Raw genomic sequence first — 7,279 nt, forward strand, 5'->3', positions numbered from 1 at the left:
ATGAGACTACGTGTCAATAGCTGAGAGATTCCAAACAGAGTTGAGAGGTTATCCTGGAGGTTATTCTTATGCATTAAGTAGATATCACCTTGTTGTTCAAGATGTAGCGGAGACGCTGGTGGGAACTGTCTGAAAATGTGGAGCTGTGTTCCAGTAGCCATGTTTCTTGATGATGATTGAACAAAGATATAGCTTTCACAATGAGACTCTGTGAATGTGAAAACCTTGTGTCTGATGCTCCTTTTAGCTACTATATCAACAGAAGAGTAGAACATATGGAATAAAAATAAATAATAGGGGGAACAAATGTTAAAATAAATTCAGTTTGAAATGCTAGTGGTAAATGAAAGCGAGGGGTAAGGGGTATGGTATGTATAATTTTTTTTTCTCTGTTATCGTTTTATTTCTTTTTCAATTGTCTTTTTATTTCTTTTTCTAAATCGATGCAAATGTTCTAAGAAATGATGAATATGCAACTATGTGATGATATTAAGAATTACTGATTGTATACGTAGAATGGTATGATATTTTCATGTTTTGTTTGTTAATTTTTTTTAATTAATAAAAAAAGTTAAAAAAAAAAAACAAATGTATTTTCTCACAGTTCTGGAGACTTGAAGTCTGAAATCAAGGTGTTTGTCAAGATCATAATCTCTCTGAAGACTCTAGGAGAGAATCCTTCCTCACCTCTTTCTGGCCTCTTGTGGTTACCAGCAACCCTTGGCATTCCTTGGCTTGTGGCGGGATCACTCCAATCTCTGTCTCCATCATCTCCTCGCCATCTTCCCTCTGTCTGTCCATCTCTGTCTCCAAATTTCTCTCTTCTTACAAAGCCACCAGTCTTATTGGATTAGGGCCCACCCTAATCCAATATAACCTCATCTTAACTAATTACAACAGCAAAAACCCTATTTCCAAATAAGGCCACAGGTACTGGGGGTTAGGACTTCAATGTTTCTTTTTGGGGGACACAATTCTGCCCACAACAGGGAGAATCAAGAGGTGAGAGAGAGCATGTCCCAGGGCCTAAAAGCAAAGTGTCTTGGGGCTAGAAAATTTCAGGCAGGAATCTGAAGGAACCTCAGTTCTCCCTCAATTTCATGGCTCCCCAGAGTGGCCACTAGAAGAGTTTGGACTCCCTCTGTCTATTTCCACAGTTTCTAGATTTCTATTTTAAGATTAATTCTGTCCCCTTGGGGGACTGGGGAGAAAGGAGGAAATATTCAACTTCCCCATTTGGAGAATTCCTGATATTCTCACAAGCAGTGGGGACAACTAAATCAACAGGCTGAGCCATCAATCTTGGATTTTGCCCCAAGAAACTTATTCCTGCAAAGGTTAGGCTAAGCCCACTTAAAATTAGGCCTATGAGTCACCCCCAGAGAACCTCTTTTATTGCTCAGATGTGGCCTTTTTCTCTAAGCCAACTTGGCAGGTGAACTCACTGCCTTTCCCCCTACGTGGGATGTGACTCTCAGGGGTGTAAATCTCCCTGGCAATGTGGGAAATGACTCCTGGGATGAGCTGAGACCCAAAAACATGGGATTGAGAAAGCCTTCTTGACCAAGAGTAGGAAGAGAGAAATGACACAAAATAAAGTTTCAGTGGTTAAGAGATTTCAAACAGAGTTGAGAGGTTATCCTGGAGGTTATTCTTATGCTTATATAGATATCTCTTTTTTAGTTTTTGGTTTATTGGAGTGGATGGAGGGAAGTACCTGAACCTGTTGAGCTGTGTTCCAGTAGCCTTGATTCTTGAAGACGATTGTATAACGATATAACTTTGACAATGTGACCATGTGATTGTGAAAACCTTGTGTCTGATGCTTCTTTTATCCAGGGTATGGACAATTGAGTAAAAAAAAATATGGATAATAAATAAATAAATAATAGTGGGAGATAAGGGGTAAAAAAATTGGGTAGATGGAAATACTAGTGGTCAATAAGAGGGAGGGGTAAGGGGTTTGGTCTGTATGTGTTTTTCTTTTTTCTTTCTATTTCTTTTTCTGGAATGATGCAAATGTTCTACAAAATGATCACAATATCAATTATGTGATGATATTGTGAGCCATTATTTGTACAGCATGTATGGACTGCATGTATGTGAAGATTTGTCAGTAAAAATATTTTTTAAAAAATAAAAAGATTAATTCTATTTCTTCAATTCACATGTTACCAGCATTTGTGATCTTTCCACCGGGCCTCAGAAATGTATCACATGGAAGTTGAATTATCTGTGTTAAACATCAGCTTGGCAGAGGTGTCTATGCAAGGTCGAGAGGAGGCTAAATAGTTGGGGAGCTGAACCCTGCATCTGTTTGTTTATAGTTCAAAATAGATCCCAAGTTCCTTCAAGGAAGGAGGCGTCTTCTTACCCTGGTCTTCTCTCCCAATCACAAGGTATGAGAACAACTACTTGTGTCCTAAACAAGTGCTCAGTGAGCACCAAGTGACCTGGGTCCGCACCCAAGGGGCCTGGACAAAGTCCAGGGGAGACAGCGTTGGGGGGCCAGGGGCCTGTGGCACCGCCCTGGGCCCAAGACAGGCTGGAGGGAAGGAACCAGAAGTCTGTTCTTTGGAATCCCCAAGCCAAGGGAGGAAGAGACAAGTGCAATAGCCAGACCATGGAATGGGGGTCAGAAGTCTTGAGAGTACCTAAAGGTTATAGCAACAAGAAAGGCTAAAACTACAAACAGGCAAGGGCAGAGATCAGGGGCTGTCATTAAATGAGGATAAGGTACAAGTGGGTGAGACCCTTCAACAAGGTCTGAAGACTTAGATTCCCCGTCAAGGGCAGGGCCCACATCTCATCTTTAAACCATGCTTAAGCATATTCTGACTGCCTATGAAACAGGAGAGCTGGCTAGTAGCCAAGTAGCTGAGTTCATACCCTCTTTATAGCAGCACCATCCAACAAAAATACATCTGTGAGCAACTTAAGTAATTTTTAATTTTCCAGTAGCCACATTAAAAAAGGACAAAGAAACAAGTGAAATTAATTTTAAAGATAACTTTCATTTACTCCAATGTATCTAAAATATCATTTCCACATGTAATTGGCATAAAAATTATTAATATGATTTTTACATTCTTTTTTAATCCAAGTTTTTAAATCTGGTGTATATTTTATACAACACATCTCTACTTGGAAGAGCCACATTTCAAGTGCTTCATTAATGTGGCTAGTGGCAACCCTAGTGGGCAATTCAACTTTAGAGTGTCTGATTTTGGTGATGTGTCTTGCAGATGGAAAAGAAATAAATGTGCTCCGCTCATCCCTGGCCTGAAGGGAAACAATTTTTTATGGACAGCTTGAAAGATGGCCCCTCTCCTCTCACTGCTTCTTATGTCCCTCTTAAACCCATGCACTTGGCAAAGACACCTTCCCCAGACCAAGAATAGGTGCCAAAGTAGCTGTGCTACTCCAAAGTAGGTTCTCAAGTCCTATTTGCAGGGTTGCATATAGCCAGTCAGTCCCAAGACTTTCATGGTATTTGATGGGGGAAAGTCTTCTTGCAAAGTCTGCTAAAGGGGACGGGAAGCACAAGATACTCTGAGATTAAACCCGGACTAAAAATTCCTCCCAAGATCCTTGAAACTTCAATGAGAAAGGCAGAAGCTGGGAGTGGGAAGGAGCCTGTATTTTCAAAGCTTCAAGACAGTCTCTATTCTACAAAACAGTTAAATTCACCTCAGGGAGAAGTTAGCCTTCCACTTTAGGAAAAATTCACTCAGTGTATCTCTAGCTGTAAAGATGTAAAGCAAATGTTCCTGTAGCTATGGAGATAGTTGAGACAGTTATGGCTCCAGGGAACCAAAGGAGTCCATGAGCTGCCAGGGAAGTTTATCTGTATAAGTAGAGCAGTTCTCTGCGGACTGCATGTCCTTTAGAGAAATGTTTCTCTTGCTGAGCATAAGATTCGGTCTGTCCTGTGCCAGAGAAGCCATTTCTTACACTTCAGAAGATGTATGGTCTCATGTAGGCACCACAGGAGGTGAGAGCTGAGGCTGTGAAGTCGGGAAGTCAGGTCTTCAACTAGAGCCAGAGAAGAGACTGTGAAAAAGAACGAGAGCCAAACTTCATCAGAGTGCTTCCTGCAACCGGACTGTGAATGTCCCACCTGAGGTCTCCTCAAGACTGAGGTTGGTTGTGGCTGAGGCTGGATCACTGAGTATTGAGGAGTAGCCTCAAAACTACTATGCTGTGGTCAGCACTGTCATGGCGGGCTGGCTGAAGAAGACCATTGGCCTTGTGGGATGGGCTGTAAGTGATATTCTGCATGAGAGGCTAACAATATTGTACACAAAGACCTCTGACATCCTTGAGCAAATCCCTAAAAATGCAGCATATAGAAAGTACGCAGAACAGATTACAAATGAGAAACTGGGTATTGTTAAAACAGAATCAGATGTTAAAAGACTAGAAGACCAGCTTCAGAGTGGTTCGATAGAAAAGGTGATTCTTCAGGTTGAAAGTGAACTAAGTCTGGGGAGAAAAATGACAGAGTGGAAACCATGGAGCTGTTAGTGGAAGAACCTCCCACCAATCAATGGAAATGGCCAATATAATCATCATTAAATGCCTTTGGTGTGTTGATGGGAAAATGCTGTAATTAAATGTTCTGGTATGTTATTAAAGATGTTTCCATATTACTGACATCATAGAATCAGGAAAATAGATACAGAATATATTTAGGGGCCTTATTAAAACTAGTGATTACTTCACAATTGTGGTAATAGGGACTTGTGTAGCAATTTTTGCGTTGTAAAGCATTCATTCGCTCAAAATAAATGATGTCAAATACGAAAAAAAAACCTACTATGTTGTGCTCTTGATGTAGAAACACACTGAGGAATGGTAGGGATGTCCTTCAAGGAGTAAACATTTTCACCGTCATTCATTCTGGGAAAAGGTCATCCTGGAACAGAAAATCAAGACTGGGGCTGCAGGTGTTCACCCAAAAGCTCACTCTCGTCCGTGGATCTGCAGGATCAGGGATGGACCAGCTGGGAGGAAGTCAAGTCAGTTGGGCTCTGTGACATGTCCACTATTCAGTGTTTGTCCAGGATGGCGCGGGTGGCAAGGGACAATGAGGACAGAACATGCAGAGAGGAAAACTGAGGCAGGAGGTGATCAGGCCATCACAAGTCTGAAAGGAACTCTGGGAATCGTGGGTGATGTTTTCTTTCTGTACCTCTGAAAGAGAGAGGTAACCTGCTTCCATCCTCAAGTATACCTCGCAACAGAACTTGCTCCCCAGAAAAGAATACAGAAAAGCCAGTAGAAAATTTTAACAGAAATAAAGCAGAGTGGTTTGTAAAAAGTCTCTATGTCCAGGCAAACATTCTGTAGACGAAAAACAGAAATAGGCAGGAGCAAGCCTCTAGACAGGGACAGATTGCCAGGGCTTGCTTTTCCTGGCAGTGATCAGATACCCTTTATGAAAATGATTTCTCTCCCAGGGACCTGACAATTGCATCCCAGAGCCCTCCCCACCTGGACTGAAGTCAGGGAGGCCAAGAGGCAAGAGGAGCAGGGCTCACTCAGTTCATTAGAAGGGGGATGAAGAATGAGGCAGCTCTGCCAACAGCATTCAAAAGCAAGGGGAATTGGGGAAATTAAATCTTGGTCTCTCCATTCTCTGCAGTCCTTCTGATGAAAGGACTGGCATGGTTCTGGGTCTAATTGGTGTAAGCAAATAAGGAATTTATTCAATAAATAATCTTACTTATGCAGACTGAGATGAAACATTCAGAAATAACACCCACAACCATGGTCTGAGAAGGAAGCTGCTAGCAATGATAAGCTCTAGATGCCAAAACCCAACCCTACTGCTGTCCCTACTATGGGCAGCAGGCAATTTTCACTCCAACATCAGGAACTCTGTCACTGAGAACCATCACCACTGCAGTCACAACCACCAAAAGCTAAATGGCTCTACTGCTGTCCATGCCAGCAAACATCACAACTTCACCCAGAGCCTGTTTCTTTGTGTAGCTCACACTCTCTTGTACAGTGTCTGACTGATGGAACTAGAGTCACAGACCCATGTCCCAGTCACAAGAGAGACTGAGAATTTGGGTGTTGATTTCCTCATTGGGAAGATATAGGAGGAATTTCCCTAAATACAGAAAGGCGATTCAAAAGACATTAAGGGTGGGCCATGGTGGCTCAGTGGCAGAGTTCTTGCCTGTCATGCCGGAGACCCAGGTTAAATTCCTGGTGCCTGCCCATGCAAAAAAAAAAAAAAAATCTGCCATCTCAACAGACATTGAGAGGGCGGTGTAAGGGTAATTCGGTGGTAGAATTCTTGCCTGCTATGCAGGAGACCTGGGTTCAATTCCCGGACCATGCACCTCCCAAAAAGAAAAGAAAAAAAGACATTGAGAAGCTATGAATATGCCAAATGGCCACCAGTGATCTCAATGTGTGATGGATAAGCAAATAAAGGTGTGAGACGGGGCTGCTGGATGCTCAAACACACAGTGGTAGTCACCAGTAACTGTTTAGCATTTTAGTTTACCAAAGATTTTTTATGTACTTTGTACTTCCTGCCTTCATAGTTCATACCACACAGATGACTTATTTGTTTACATAATTATAGCTAATTTGTAGACGTGTTTGCAATGTGGCTGGTGCTTCCACATATTATCTCAATTACTCCCTGCAATAACCTATGAGGTAGGCGATGGGTGATGGCATTTTTCAGAAGGGGCAGCTTAGTATCCTGGGGGAGGGGAGGGTATCCGAATACATCAGCAGGAATAGAAAGAAAAGTCAAGCGAATTCAGAGTAAAGATCCAGAAGAACTTTAGGGGAAACAGAGAAGATAAAAAGAGAGAAACTACAGAATGTTCGTTTTTGTAACCACAAAAGTGAGGTGAACCCAGAACAGTCTGGAACATAAGAGAAGTGGAACCAAATAGGGTAGTGACTCAGTAAAAATGAAAATAGCATATACCCTCCCACCTTATGGTATGCTGTTATGATGAGAAAAACCACGTGCAAATAAACACTCACTGAAGAAGGATCACAGAGAGTCCAGTTAGTGCCACCTCAGAGAAAGTTCTGGGGAGGGGTTTGAGAGATGTTTGCACCACAATGTAAGTTGAGGTCATGAGAGTTGTCATCAGAATTACATCTAATAAAGGATTAACTTGACCTGTTCACTCAGGGGAACATCTGGGTCCAGTCCATGCCTGTTGCTTTTCCCACTGACGTTGATCAAAGTCTGGGTGACTAGTCAGACACGGAGCTGTTTATCCAAATTCTCTCATCT

The 7,279-nt window shown here is 42.1% G+C and overlaps 1 long non-coding RNA gene and 1 pseudogene across 2 annotated transcripts; one reads left to right on the top strand and one right to left on the bottom strand.

The window, feature by feature from the left end:
* Window positions 1-3,588: 3,588 nt before the first annotated feature.
* LOC143686018 (uncharacterized) lies at window positions 3,589-7,054 on the bottom strand. 2 transcript variants are annotated; one of them, XR_013176858.1, is made up of 3 exons: window positions 7,021-7,054; window positions 4,820-4,918; window positions 3,589-4,053 (listed from the first exon to the last, which is right to left on the bottom strand). It is a non-coding gene; the product is annotated as an uncharacterized LOC143686018 (long non-coding RNA). The 2 variants fall into 2 exon arrangements; XR_013176859.1 differs by lacking the exon at window positions 7,021-7,054 and adding an exon at window positions 6,970-7,014.
* LOC143686016 (NADH dehydrogenase [ubiquinone] 1 alpha subcomplex subunit 5 pseudogene) lies at window positions 4,219-4,527 on the top strand (annotated as a pseudogene).
* Window positions 7,055-7,279: the final 225 nt, after the last annotated feature.

The sequence above is a fragment of the Tamandua tetradactyla genome, chromosome 6 (assembly GCF_023851605.1).
Source record: "Tamandua tetradactyla isolate mTamTet1 chromosome 6, mTamTet1.pri, whole genome shotgun sequence".
Classification (NCBI taxonomy): Eukaryota; Metazoa; Chordata; class Mammalia; order Pilosa; family Myrmecophagidae; genus Tamandua; species Tamandua tetradactyla.